This window comes from Nyctereutes procyonoides, unplaced genomic scaffold (genome assembly GCF_905146905.1).
Source record: "Nyctereutes procyonoides isolate TBG_1078 unplaced genomic scaffold, NYPRO_anot_genome, whole genome shotgun sequence".
Lineage (NCBI taxonomy): Eukaryota > Metazoa > Chordata > Mammalia > Carnivora > Canidae > Nyctereutes > Nyctereutes procyonoides.
In genome coordinates, this window is record NW_026575048.1 from 18,793,192 (window position 1) to 18,808,883 (window position 15,692).

At 36.7% G+C, this 15,692-nt stretch overlaps 1 protein-coding gene across 8 annotated transcripts in view; it reads left to right on the forward strand.

The window, feature by feature from the left end:
* The window catches only part of NCOA1 (nuclear receptor coactivator 1), a 245,257-nt gene that overhangs the window by 49,101 nt on the left and 180,464 nt on the right, over nt 1-15,692 (forward strand). For 5 of the 8 annotated variants that reach the window (XM_055327207.1, XM_055327201.1, XM_055327209.1 and 2 more), the window contains exon 2: nt 7,202-7,336. The gene's annotated coding sequence lies outside the window, so the exon portion shown is untranslated. Of the gene's footprint in view, nt 1-7,201; nt 7,337-15,692 lie in introns of those variants that run through there. The other 3 variants (XM_055327203.1, XM_055327204.1, XM_055327206.1) reach the window with 3 other exon arrangements.

The following is a 15,692-nucleotide window of genomic DNA, read 5'->3' on the forward strand; positions in this document are numbered from 1 at the left end:
AATAACACAGGAGTAGTAAGGTCTATAGCTGTAATTGTGGATTTGTCTAATCTCCTGTTTTATTAAATTTTGTTTCATTTATTTTCAAGCTGTGTTTAAGTGAAAATACATTTAGGATTGCTATGTCTTTGGGTGAATTGTTCCTTTATGTAGTGTGTCTTGTGGCTAGCATACAATTGGGTTTCATTTTTGATCTGATAATCTCTACCCTTTAATTGGATGTTTAGATAATTTTATTTATATAATCATTGATAAATATGGATTTAAATCTTTTTTTTTAAGATTTATCTATTTATGATAGACACAGAGAGAATCAGAGACACAGGCAGAGGGAGAAGCAGGCTTCATGCCAGGAGCCCAATGCGGGACTCGATCCCGGGTCTCCAGGATCGCGCCCCGGGCCAAAGGCAGGCGCCAAACCGTGGAGCCACCCAGGGATCCCCAATTTAAATCTATCTTGCTAGTTTTCTATTTTAAAAAAATTTTTTTTTTTTTAAGAGAGAAATGGAGTAGAAGTGGGGAGGGGCAAGAAGGGGGAGAGGGAGAGAGAGAGAATCTTAAGCAGGCTTCACGCCCAGTGCAGAGCTTGATGTTCAGCCTGATCTTACCCTGAGATTGTGACCTGAGCTGAAATCAGGAGTGGGATGCTTAACTGAGCCACTCAGGCATCCCGGTTAGTTTTCTATTTCTGACTATTTTAAATTTAGTTTTTCCTTTTTTTCTGCCTTCTTTTGAATTAGTCCTTGTTCATAATTTATGTATGTAAATTATAAAATAATTGTAATTATAAATAATTATAAATTGTAAATTTATAATTATTTTATGATTATAAAGTAATTTTATGTAATAACTCTTGGCTTATTCTGTATATATGGTTATATGTCTATGTATGCACACATATATACATGTATACATGAATGTTTTTACATACACATATACATATATGTATACATACATATATATTGTAGCAGTTGCTCTAAGTCATGGTTTCTCAACCTTGGCACTATTGATATTTTCAGTTGGATAATTCTTTGCTGTTGGGGACCAGAGGGGATATCCTGTATGCAGTATAGGATTTTCAGCAGCATCTCTGGCCTCTGTTGACTAAATGACAGTAGCAACCACTAACCCCCTAGGTGTGACGACAAAAAATGTTTCCAAGGTACCTGGGTAGCTCAGTTGGTTACGTGGTGAACTCTTGATTTCAGCTCAGGTCATGATCATTCAGGGTTGTGAAATTGAGCCCTGTGTAGGGCTCCATACTGGGCATGAAGCCTGATTAAGATTCTCTCCTTCTGGGGCACCTGGGTGGCTCAGTGGTTGAGCATCTACCTTTTGTTTTTGTCATGTTCCCAGGGTCCTGGGATGAGACCTGCATCGGGCTCCCTGGTCGGGGAGCCTGGTTCTCTTCTGCCTATGTCCCTGCTTCTCTCTGTGTGTCTCTCATGAATAAATACTTAATTAAAAAATAATTCTCTCCTTCTACTTCTGCTCCCCTTCCCTCTCCCTAACTTGTATACATGTGCCCTCCCTCTCTCTAAAAAAAAAAAAAAGTTTCCAGAGTTTGCTTCATGTCCCTGAGGGAGTAAAATCCCCCCCCCCCCCCGTTTGAGAAACACTAGTTTATTTTATTTTATTTTATTTTTAAATTTTTTTTAAAATTATTTATTTATGATAGTCATAGAGAGAGAGAGGCAGAGACAAGGCAGAGACACAGGCAGAGGGAGAAGCAGGCTTCATGCACTGGGAGCCCGACATGGGATTCGATCCCGGGTCTCCAGGATCGCGCCCTGGACCAAAGGCAGGCGCCAAACCGCTGCGCCACCCAGGGATCCCGAGATCCACTAGTTTAATGTTTAAAAGATAGAACTTTAACTTATGACAGTATTTATTTACTTATTTATTTTTAAAAAGATTTTATTTACTTATTTGAGCGAGGAGAGGAGAAGAGACATAGAGTGCATGAGTACAGGAACAGGGAGATGGGCAGAGGAGGAGGGAGAATTAGACACCCTGCTGAACCAGGGAGCCTGAAATGGTGCTCATCCTGAGACCCAGGTATCATGACCTGAGCTGAAGGCAAAAGTTTAAGGGCCTGAGCCACTCTGGCTCTTTGGCAATCTTTATTTACGTAACATTATTACTACTTGATGTGTCACATGATCATCTTATGAGCATATATATATATAATTTTCTACCTTCCCTCTTTATGTTGTCACAAATGTTACTTCTATATATGTTAATAATCCCACAATACATTATTACTTTTTGTGTTCTTATATAACCTTCTAAAATGATTAAAAATTAAAAAAGGCTTTTATATTTACCTTTTCTTTATAATCCTCATAATTCCTTTTTGTAGATTCACATTTTTACCTGGTAATTTTCATTCCTGCCGAAAGAACTACCTTTAACGTTTTTGGTGTCTGCAGGCAGTGAATTCTGTCAGATTTTATTTGTCAAAAAATTCTTTCTTCATTTTTGAAAAAATAATTTTCTGGCTATAGAATTCTATGTTCAGCTTTTTTATCTTTCTACTTTAATGTCTTTTTGCTTGTGTAACTTCCTGAAGAAAAGGAAATACTAATCTTTGTTCTTTGTATGTAATTTTTTTCTCTGCCTTTGAGATTTTTATCTTTGTTTTTCTGTATTTTGGCTGTGATATATCCATGTATATTTGTGTGTGTATACATTTTCTTACTATGATTGGGATTCTCTAGGATTTTTTGCTCTCTGGTTTGTTGTCTTGGATTGATTTGGAAAAATTCTTGGCCTTTATTTACATATTTCTTCTATCTTGTTTTTTGTTTGTTTCCTTTTCTTGCAGCTTCAATTGAATGGAATTTGTTTGAAGTTATTTTGATACAGTTCTACAACTCCTGAATGCCCTGAGATGTGTTTTTCCTTCACTTTTTTTAAACTGTGGTTTTATTTTGAAATATTTGTTTGCTTGTCTTTAAGTTCACTGATTCTTTCCTCCTCTGTGTCCAGACTGCTGTTGAGCCGGTCTCAGGAATTTTTTTTCTCTAATAAATTTTTTTTTATTTCTATCTTTTATATTTTTCCTTTCTTTTACAGTTTCCATCTCACTGCTGAAAATGTCCATGTGTTTGTGCATGTTGTCCATCTTTCCTACTAGATCATTTAACATATTTATAGTTATTTTTAAATGTTAGTTTCAAAAAAAAATGTTAGTTTCAATAGCAAAATCATTTCTGGTTCTGTTGGTTGCTTTATCTCTTGACAAAGAGCTTTTTTCTTTTCTTTTGTGTAATTTTTTATTTAAAGCTCATCATTGTGTACAGAAGAATAGGAGAGATTGCAATTATCTTCTTCTGTCAGGCTGTTTGTGTTGGAGGTTGAGTCAATCTAATCACGAATTGAACTTGGTTTGGATTATTTTACCCTCATTACCTTCATTGTACCTCAGGCTTCAAATTTTTCCAACAGTTGGCTGCTGTTCCCTTGTGTTTAGAGTGTGGCACGTGATCCTACAGGATTTTTCTGTGTTCCTATACCATCCTCATCTTTCAACAATATTTGCATATCTGTGCACCAGAGAGATTTCTCTTTATGTTATTGTCCTCTTCTAGTGATTATTGTTGCTTGTGGGGCAGGATGGGATTCTCTGTTTGTAGTCCAGACTTAATCCTGGTCAGGCCCTATGTTCCTGGGTGTTGGTGGTGGGTCTTAGCTTTTCTCCTCTTTCTCCCACATGGCAATCAAGCTCTGCCATTTGTAGCTGGTCATGGGGAAGAATATCCACCCCCCCATCCCCCCACCGTGGTAGTTGATCTCTTTTGGTACTGGTGTAGGATCCTTTGTCCAAGACTTTTTCCTGTTTTCCCTCCCCAGTAGTGGCAGAATTCTTTTTTGCCTCTAACTTTTCCTGCATCAGTGTATCTTTGCCTGTGTCTGCGGGCTTGACACTATTTTCTCCCCCTCCTCCAGAGGCAAAGGCATTTTGCTTCTGTCCTCCTCTGAGGCAGCGGATTTTTGCATGGACCCTAGTGTGAGAGGGTCTTTCTGTGCTTCCCCTAGGGGCTCTAGGCTTTTGCTCTGTGTTTAAGGAAAGGTTGGGGCATCAGGCTGGGATTCTGGCCAGTACTTGTCACGTCCTGCTCACTTGCCTCATTGATGCAGGGCTCTCTCTAATTTACCTTTAATTTTTCTTGTGAGCACCTGGTTGAGGCATGTAGAAGAACTTACAGTTGAGTATAAACTCCCCTTGTGTCTGGATCCCCAGCCATTCCAAACTGACACATGAGTCTACTTTTGGTCTTTAAGAATTTGTTAAAATTTTAGTTGATTTTTTTGGGGGACACCTGGGTGGCTCAGGAGACTAAGCGTTTACCTTCAGCTCAGGTCATGATCCTAGGGTCCTGGAATTGAGCCTTGCATCAGCCTTACTGCTCAGCAGGTAGTCTGCTTCTCCCTCTCTGTCTGCTTTCCCCACCCCATGCTTGCACTCTCTCTCAAATAAATAAAATCTTAGAAAAAAAAAAGTAAACTAAAAGTAATAAACATAACTGTGTGAATCTTGAAAGACAATAGGAACATCTGAAAAATACTTCAGAGCTGACAAAAAATGTTGGCCTATGAAATAAAAATTGTATGTGAGATACCTTTATTTTATGGAAATCAGATTTTATGGATTAAAAGATAAATGCAGAACACAGAAAATTATGAAGAACAAGGTTTTATGAATCTGACTCCAGGTGAATAAATATGTAAGAAGGGTAGCTTTCAGGGCTTCTGGGTGGCTCAGTGGTTGACCATCTCTGCCTTTGGCTCAGGTTATGATCCTGGGATTGAGTCCCATATCGGGCTCCCTGCAGGGAGCCTGCTTCTCCCTTTGCCTATGTCTTTGCCTCTCTTATGAATAAATAAATAACATATCAAAGAAAGAAAGAGAGAGAGAGAGAGAGAGAGAGAGAGAGAGAGAGAAAGAAAGAAAGAAAAGAAAGGGAAAGAAAAAGGAAGAAAAAGGAAGAAAGAAATAAGGCTTTCTAGCACTATTAGATTTCAGTTCTAGACTCAGTAGTGGAATGGATGGTCCCTTAAAACAGAAAGGAACAGTGTGTGTAGGCAACCTTATAAATCAAAGGATGGTAAGAATTACTGAATGTTTTTAGGAAAACTGACTGGCAATTCAGAAAACAGTTTAGAGTAAAATCTCATTCCATAAATCTTTTGGAATGAAGTATTGGAACAATTAGCCCATAAAAAGGTAAAAATCAAGAGTATGTATCTGCTATCATTGAAAGGGAAGAAATTTCTAAGCAGAGAAATATAAAAGAAATGGAGAAGGCATGACAAATCTGGCCACCTAAAAAGAAAAAACTTTTATGTTAAAAGCCAGTAATTGAGAAAATGTTCAGTGAATGAAAGAAACAGTGTTTTCACAATGTAAACAACCTACACAAACTATTAAGGAAAACATGAAGAAACTCCTCTCCTACCCCACCCCCCATAGGATTGGAAGATGAAGTGTGGCAAAAGTTTGGAAAGAAAGGCAGTGTGAGTAATGGGGGAAGGACCTGATTAATGACATATAAAAGGCTCACTGGATAACATTCAGTGTCAAAAATTGAAGACTTTAATGTTATAGCAGGATCAGTCCACATGGTTGGGTATTTTCTTCCTAGCAGGTGATTAAATTGAACCAGGATTAGGAATTTGTGGGTAGTGAAGTGGAAAGAAGAAAGTAACATATTAGGTAGATTGATAGCTTGGGTGGCAAACAAGATTTCGAGACTGTAATAGCACAGTTACTAACTGTGATGAGAGATGAGAGTAGGTGGAGTGCATCTAAGGGATTAAATCTGGACCTAGGTTACAAAAGATAGATTGGGGTATTGAATGATGAAGAGAAGAGTATAGAACAACCACATGGCCTGAGCCTGAGGGAAGGGATGGGATTGCTTGTGAGTTAGGGTGCCTACTGCCTTAGCCTTCATTCTAGAGGGTTCTTAAGTGTCAGATTTAGCCCAGTGGTTGAAAGAAGCGTTCATTGATAGGTTGAGGATGTAGAGGTGATCTGTTTCTCTATATAAAAGAGGTTTCCAGAAATTCCCCAGGGAAAAGTTTGGAAGGAAGGGCAATGGTAGGGGAACCCATGAGGTGAGTGAGAAAGCACAGAGGACAGACACTGTGGACATGAAAATAGGGGAGAGGTGAGTTGGCCAGAATGGTTTGTGTTTTGAGTAAAGCCCAAGGGTGATGGGTGGAAGCCATAGGTAGAATTAACTAGCAAGATTCCTGAATTGACCTGAGATACAATGATTTCTGTGGTCCTAATCCACTCTGTAATCTAAGGGAATATTAATTTAGTAGAAAGCTTAGCCCTTGGTGGGAAAGCCTAAACCAGTTATGCTTTAAGTAATGAAAGCTGGTAGGTTTCACATTTCTTATGTCTGCCAAGTCCCTCCAGTGTTAGGAGTTAGCTTTTTATTTATTTTTATTTTTTATTTTATTTATTGGAGAGTGTTCACAAGCATGCATGAGCTGGGGGAGGGGCAGGGGAAGAGGGAGAAGCAGACTGTGTTGAGCAGGGAGCCTGACCGGATTGGGGGTGGTGGTGTGGAGGCTCAATCCTACAACCCTGGGATCATGACCTGAGTGAGCTGAGAGCAGACTTAACCAACTGAGCCACCCAGGTGCCTCTAGGAGTTAGCTTTGAGATAAATGTGGGAAGACATAGTACTACCATTAGTTTAGAAAAATCTAATTTGTCCTATCCCGCTGCCAGTATCCAGTAATGAATGCTAGCCATTACATTGAGGTACCTTCTGCTAGGAATCCCATTCTCTCCTATTGTTCCACTTTACCTGAAACAGATTACTGAAGCCACTGCTGCTGGGTGATGTCAGCACCTCTGATGAGTAAGCTGATAGTTGAGGGTCGTGGTCTCCTTGGAATTCCAGTGCAAAGCCCAATTTGCTCTGCGTACTTTCATTAGGGATCTGAACTTTTGAAAGCTAGTAACTAATGATCTCTTATTAACTTTATTTAGCCTTTAATCTTTAATCTCAATTTTTAAAATATGTAGTGGGGACAAGAAAGAGAATTGGCCTTTCTTGAACAACTAAAGCATTTGTATAAGAATCTGCATGCTTACAGGGAAATAGTGATATGTAGCAGAATCTAAAGTCTGTCATGTTTTCAGTAGACTAAATGTATCTTCTTTCTCTTACTTTAGATCTGTCCATATTAGTGGAAATGCAACTGGAATTCACTCTGATGATAAAATCAAGGACCATCAGCAAGAGCATGCAGTAGGAAATTTTGGTTCCAAATGAAGACACCAAGATTTAGGATTTCTACTTTTTCTAAGGTATTTGAGGCACAAATTTACTTTAATCTGACTCATTGGAAGTCATTTATAATGTTGGTTTCTATATATAGATTTCATAAGTTTAGAAGTTTTTATGTTAGTGGTTAGCTTTTATTTTTTTAAAAAGGTTTATTTATTTATTTTAGAGGGAGCAAGCATGTGTGAGAGCACAGTGGGGAGGACCAGAGGGAAAGGGAGAGAGAGTCTTAAGCAGATTCCACACTGTGCGTGGAACCCGACGCAGGGCTCAGTCTCATGACCCTGAGATTAGGACCTGAGCTGAAACCAAGAGTCAGATGTTTAACTAACTGAGCCACCCAGGTGCCGCGGGAAATAGAATAGTTCACCCTTCCCTACTCACTTCCCCTTAAAACTAGTTGAGAAAAAAATCGAGATTTTAAAGGGAGGTAATCTTTATATTTAATTAAGCATGTCAATGATAAATATACTGAGTGCAGATTAAGACTGAGTAAACTATGTTAGAAGATCTGGAATAAATAAATGTCAATTTAGTAATTATTTTATGTCATGACCATCTGAGATTAGCAGCTGAATTTAGCACTCAGAGTCAGCTCATGTGATACATGAAATCTTAGTGATTGGTCCTTTAGTTTGATTTGGAAACTTTTTTGTTCCTGTACTCCTAAATTTATTATTAAGAGTTTTCTATTCACTAAGAAGTATCACTTTTACTCCTCATAGACTATCCATGTAGGACCTTTGGGATCTGATGGGGTAGTTTCCCTTAGACCAGAAAGGGAGATATATAATTAAAGAACCAAGTGACACTTCCAAGTCATGGGGTGGTTCCCAACTTTAAAGACTACATAAGACTGTTGAAAACAATCAAAGGAAATACAGTGTTAACAGAAAACAAACACTGTACTCTATTTTTCTAAAATCACATATATGCCAAACTAGATATAGTTAGGTTGGTGTTTATTTAAAAACAAAATTTTTTTCTTCTAATTATGTTTTCCAAATAGGAAAGAAGTATGGAAAATAATTATTTTAGGGATCTGGTCAAAGTTGGTTGATTCTCTGTATACATTATAGAGGTTTGTAAATTAATCTTGACTACAAAGAAGAAAATGTGAGAAAAATCTATCACTTATTACTAGGATTATTAATTTCATTTTGTTGTTTTGGAAGAAGAATATGTAACGTAGTAAATTGTAAAATAGTAAGAATCCATGATATTGGAAAATCCCAAGACTGCTATAGTTATATGTAACCTTTTAAAGGAGGTGGTATAACTGAACAATGTTTGTGAAAGTAAAGTTACCTCAAATCATGTAGCAGATGAAAAGAATTAGATTGCTTCGATAAGAATTTTTAAAACTGTTCTTGGCAGCTAGTAGATATATTATACTCCTCAAAATTTTTTGGTATCATTTTGAATCAAATGGTAATGATAATTAAATATATAATGTGTCTTATCAGAACCATTTCCCTTGTTTTTTAAAGATATCTTCTTTCAACTAACACTTAACAACATTAGTTGAAAGTCCAAGCTTTGCAAAGAATAGTTTAGATATAGGGAAGAATATAAATTATTCTATAACTTCATTATAAATGAAGTTGAAGAAATCTTTTACTTCAAATGTTTACTCTTGGGGCTAAGGAAGCTAAATACACCCATCTGAAAACCTGTTTAAAAACAATCATAATGAGCAGCCCCAGTGGCTCAGCAGTTTAGTGCTGCCTTCAGCCCAGGGCGTGATCCTGGAGCCCCGGATCGAGCCCCACATCGGGTTCCCTGCATGGAGCCTGCTTCTCCCTCTGCCTGTCTCTGCCTCTCTCTATGTCTCTCATGAATAAATAAGTAAAATCTTAAAAAAAAATCATAAAACAAGCACATAAAGTCAAAATTTGGAAGCCCTTTCTAAGTACTATAGTACTGTGTTCAGATCCTAAAAGTTAAGATTAGGGAATAGGAAGTTCTAATCAATTTGCTGACTAATTAGTTGTAGCTGTTAACTGTTTATGGTTCTATTTGTGAAAGTGCCCTATAGCTAAATTTATTTGCTTAATCCTTAAATGAAAGTGTCTCTAATTCCTCAATTTCTCATATCTCCCCACTCATCTACAAGCATTTGCACGTGATATCCTTCATTAGTATTTTTCATTTTCCCCTTTGGAAATGAAAAATAGTGAAAATTTCACAAACTTGTGCTCAGAAATTTTATAGGATACATTTTGACAATATTTAAAAAAAAATTTTTTTGAGGGGACTTTAGATTTTGAGATCGTGGGGTTTTGGTTTTTTTCAAGGAGGATCAAGACAAAATCAATACCTGAATTATGGCCCTAGAACGTTTATAAGGTTATGTCTTAGATAACAGTTTACATTAAGTTAAAATGGTACCTTTAAAAAATATTTTATTTGGACGCTTGAAAACAAATGTCAACAAGAGAAGAATAGGTATTCCCTTACTACAGTTTTCTCTGCGGCATGATGGAGAGCACAGGCTTTGACTCTTCTACTTTCATGCCACCCTGAGGAATTGAATTAATATTTTTGTCTTAGAAATATTGCTTTTTAGACTTGTGATGAAAAGTGAAATGTGTGTAAATTATATAAAATAATGCTACTTAGTGTGAGGTTAATGAATGTTGTTGCTAAAGAAAGAGAAGACCACAGTACTGAAGTATCATTCACAGTTACCCTTCTCATAGCAGAAAACAGGTCAACTCGCGCTACTAGTGAGAAGCTTGTAAAACCAGTTTCAAAGTTAATGGCAAATATTATGCTTGGAAAGAAAGTAAAATGAGCTTTTGGCAAAAATCCCTTATCAAAGGCATACCATCTGGAAAAGCAATTACTGTCATGTGTGCACGCTAGCAGAATTTTTGTTTTTCAGTTGGATGAAAGCACTGATGTTTAGAGAACATACCAGCACTTCACAGAGATGTGTTACTGTTTATCACTGAGAAATCCATACTGCAGCAGAGGAGTTTTTTGTTGTTGTTTTGTTTTGTTGTTGTTCGTGGTGGTTGGTGGCCTTTGTTTAAAGCCAGTATTGCCTGGAAAAGTTGCATTGGTTCCTGTGATCAAAGCCTCATGAGGTTAGCTACAGGAAAGGCTGCACCTAATCTGTGAGGAAAATAAATTATACCAGGGTATCAATTCCTATTTGCTTTTTCAGGGAGAATTGACATTCAGTAATGTGATTTGAATCTTTTTAGTTTTTATTTATTTATTTACTTATTTATTGAGAGAGGGTGCAAGCAGGGGGGAGGGGCATAAGGGAGAGAGAAAATCCCAAGCTGACTTCACGCTTAGGTGTAGAGCCAGAGCCTGCTGTGGGACTAGATCTTAGGACCCTGAGATCATGACCTGAGCTGAAATCAAAAGTTGACTCCTAACTGACTGAGCCATCCAGGTGCCCCTTCAGTAATGTAATCAGCATCTTCTGATTGTGATTTAATATCAAAGTAGTAAAAATTGTGGATGTAAGCAATTTTTGACCACCAAAGACATGTCCTTTCAGCATTTTGTGAAGAAATGGTAAGAATAGGATCCTGCTTTTTCACAGTGGTGCATGCTAGCTAGGTAGTATGACAGGGCTTTAAATGTTTAATTAGTTTTTTAGTAAAATAAGATAAATATATTTTTAATACTGATAATGCCATTTCTATGATTTCAAGGGGGCACAGCATAGTAAATATATTTAATATTTCAAATAGTAAGGACTTACAAGTTCATATTCACAGTTAGCATGAATTTTAGTGTTGAGAAGGTATGAGTTCATAATGATAGTTCACAAAACAACTCACTAGTTTTCTTTGGAGTATGCTAAGGAGCCAGCTGTACCTGAATGTAACCAAATAATTGAAGAGAGGAAGTTTCTTTTGTGAGGAGTATTTTGGTTGATAAATGGAAAAGGAATGATAAATAGAACATCACCATTTTGTTTTTGTTTTTAAGATTTTATTTATTTATTTGACAGAGAGAGAGGGTGTGTGTGCATGAGTACAAGCAGGAGGAGTGGTAGAGGGAGGAGCAGGTTCTCCACTGAGCAGGGAGACTGATGGGGGACTTCTGGGATCGTGACCTGAGCCGAAGACAGACACTTCAACGGGACTGAGCCACTAGATGCGCTAGAACATCAGCATTTTGTAGTGAATTCCTGGGCGTAAGTAAAGATTATCAGTGGCTGCTAACATCACAGAGAGAGACAGCCAGATGTTAGAGTTCTCTCAATGAAAATTCACAATTCAACCTAGTAAGTATTCCTGCCAAAAAATTGAACTTGAACCTGAATCTCATCAAGCTTCTCGCTCTACCTACCAGTTTACAAGAAACACAGAAATAAGGCAACAAACGAAATGATACCATGGAGATATAGTCAGTAAAATCTAGGCTTTGGGGAAGTCCTAGAGGTACACAACTTGTTTTTTTCAACAAATTAATTGTAAGGAACACAAAAAGAGAAATGAGAAGGAAACTTGAGATTAATGGCAATGATTGGACTTTATCAAGGACCAGTTTTGTTTTTAATTTACCTCCTGATCTGTAAGCAGCCTATTCATGGCTCACTTTACTTTCAATCACTTGTTGATTTCATTGGTCCTGTTTGCTGAATTTCTTTATGAATATTAGATAAAACTACTACTTCCTTCCCCCAGCCCTCACACCTATTACATAATTACTTCCCACCTGACTTTACGTAGGTTATATAAGGTAAAATTAGGCAAAGCCCTTAGTATATGATTTAGCACATAAATATGTATGTAGTAAATATATGCCTTCTGATTTAAGAGGTAACTTCTTCATGATTTTGTTTAAAAATTGTTCCTTTGCGTTAATTAATCTTTAAAATGGGAAGGGGTGAATATGGCTTAGTTATTTTAAGAGAAGTCCTAGGCCTGGGACAGGTGGCAAAAACTGTTGGTAATATTACGGTGGTTTAATGAGTAATCTCTGTGTTCTCTGCAAGGAACTTTTTTATAATTATCTTTGAGTTTTAAGAAAGATTACTGAGAGAGTTGGTCTTCAAAAGAATACTTATTGGGGGTGGTGTGGGACAATTTAGGGGAAAATGTGACTTGTTCCAACTCCATGGATTTTAGGATAGCTCAATTTCATGAAAGGAGGCATGTAGGCTCTAGTAAGAAGGAAAATTTTGAGTGTCACCCTCAGGAAAAAGAGATGAATCACAATTATAGCCTTTTCCTAAAGGTTATAGAAGGTAGCCATCCAAAGACCTGGTATAGCTAATTAAAAGCTATATTATTTTTTTTTGTATTTCACCATGCTACTTCCTTTATCTCAGGTGCACCTGTGATTTTGTATAGCCATAAACTGTAGCAACCTAACATATCTTTACTGGTATTTTTGAAAATGATATTAAACTATTTGGAAACTAAAGATGGTAGTGGTATAAGAATTCCGTTTTTCAAATGACAGCTATAATTATTGAGTTGGCATAGCTATTAAAATGGAATAATCAATCACTTGACTATTAAAGAAGAGGTTTTGTTATGAGCTATAGTTTATTGGTTAGAGATAAAAGATACTTTTTGAAGAATAGGATAAATGTGTATGATAGAAACCCATACTTTTATCTGATCATGAAAGCTTTGAGTAGAAAGATGAAATACTTTACAAACTACACCTGGATACTTTGGAAACAAAAAGGTGATAGGCAGAATTAAGCATAATTGAGAGGTACTCAATTTAATGTCTGTTGTGAGTTGGTAAAGGCATTACCATTGGTAATACCATGGTAATTACCATTACCATGAACATTGTTCTGTTCATGATCATAAATGAGGAGGCATAGCTAATGTGGGCATTTACAGAGTTTGGGATTAGTGAATTTAAGGGAAAAGAAAGCTGACATAAGGAAAACAAAAATATAATAATAATAGTTAATATTTAATGTTCACTGTATGCCAGGCACTGTGACAGACACTTTATATATATTTTCAGATTCTATCCCAATATTCCTGTGAGATGTAAACTATTACATCTATTTTATGTATAAGAAACTGCATATTTTTTAAAATTTATTTATTTATGATAGTCACATGGAGAGGGAGAGAGAGAGAGAGAGGCAGAGACATAGAGGGAGAATGCACCGGGAGCCCAACGTGGGATTCGATCCCGGGTCTGCAGGATCGCGCCCTGGGCCAAAGGCAGACGCCAAACCGCTGCGCCACCCAGGGATCCCCAGAAACTGAATCTTAATAAGGCTTAGTATTTTTTTTTTTTTAAGTGGGCTCCAAGCTTGATGGCAGGGCTTGAGCTCACAACCCTGAGATCAGGAATCATGTGTTCTGCCAACAGAGCCATCCAGGTGTCCCAATAAGGCTTACTTTTTTTTTTTTTTTAAGATTTTATTTATTTATTCGTGAGAGACACACAGAGAGAGGCAGAGACATAGGCAAAAGGAGAAGCAGACTCTTTGTGGGGAGCCTGATGCAGGACTCAATCACAGGACCCTGGGATCATGACCTGAGCCAAAGGCAGTCGCTCAACCACGGAGCCATCCAGGTGTCTCAAGGCTTACTTTTTGAGGTTAATTCACAGTAGACCCAGGATTCATCCATCTCTTTCTCTTGGGGTGAAACCAAAAGTTTAAATTCAGAAACTAATTTCTAATCAGAATTAGAAAAGCAAGTGTATTATTCTAGTTCAACCAAACTGCAAAAGGATAGATTTGGGAAAACCAGTGATTTAGCTAGTTCAGTATAAATTTCTGATATGATAGAGCTCCTGAAAAGTTGTTGTAATTATAGATGTATTAGTTGGAGTATAGTGTCTCATACAAGAAAGGTTGTAGTACTAACATGTTACTCACTAGTCAAATCACATTTTACTATGTTAGAGAAGAAGGAGGGATGCATTATTTGTTTTTGAAAATTCCTTATATTATTAAACTCTCTTTGCCTATGAAATTTCTAATTTCAAGGAATTTCCAAAAGTTCTTGAAAATTTCAGTAGCTTTTTAAATTCATTTTCATGTTCATTTTTAATTGAGGAGTTAAACTGATAAAATACTGATAAGTCACTCTATATCAAACACAACAATTCACTCTATATCAAACTCTATATCACTCTATATCAAACACAAACAATTCAAAATTAATTAAATTAACTAGTATTAAATGCGTCCTTATGATATTAAGAGTAAGGACAGAGATTCTCAGTTTTGCACCTTACGTAATTTTATGTTTACATTGCTAGACCTGTTTATCCTGACTGTAGTGCAAAACTTGCATTGCCTTTTTTTTTTTTTAATTTTTAAGATTTTATCTGTTTATTCATGAGAAACACAGAGAGAGGCAGAGACATAGGCAGAGGGAGAAGCAGGCTCCCTATTGGGAGCCTGATGCGAGACTCAATCCCAGGACCCCTGGATGATGACCTGAGCCAAGGATGGATGCTCAACCACTGAGCCACCCAGGCGCCCCTGCATTGCTTTTATAATAGGGCTTATTTAGTCACTTTTAAAGCTTTCATTTAAATTTGGGATTAAGTATACTTTTCCAGTTGACCACACAACAGTAAAACTAACAAACACATGAATTTTAGGTTATGCCACAAAGGCAAACCTCAGTAAATTCCAGAAAAGCTGAAACTTTTTGCATCCATTTTCTCCCTACAACAGAAGTTTAAAATGCACTACTCCAACCACTTGGAAAAATCAAACAGAAACTGTTCTTAAATAATATGGAGTCAAAGAGAAGATCAAATATACAGTAACTGATTATTAAGCTAACAGAAATGAGACTTAGGCTAAGACTAATACCATGCTTAGAAGTAAATTGATTAAAAAAATAAATGAACTCAACTGTAGAATTTAATATAACAAAACCAATAAAATAAATGCCTAGGAGAAAGGAAAGATGTAAATAAGATAAAAGCAGAAACAGATACATTAAAAAAGAAACTAAATAATTGAAAAAATCTAAGAGCCGTTTCTTAGGATTAAAACACAAATAAACCTAATCTTATCAAGGAAAAGATAGAAAACCAAAGTATGAAAGAATAAAGGGAATGTGTATAGATAAGAGATTTTTAAGTATATATAGAAAAGAGACAGCTTTATTTAACTATAAGGCAGTTGATTTGAAATTTCTTTGAAATGAATTGTTAAACACTCAAACTGCTTTAAGGAGAAAATCTGGGTAAACCAAGAACTACGGAAGAAAGTTTAAGGAATTTTCTCCAAAAATTGGTTCTGGAGCCAGATCGTTTTGCCAGTGAGTTTTTTCTAACTTTCAAGGAACATATAATTCCTATGGTGAGAAACTGTTCTAGAGATTATAAAAAGATGGAAATATGCCCAACTAATGTTATGAAATCTGTATGAATATCTTAACAATGGTTACTTATGAGAGTGAG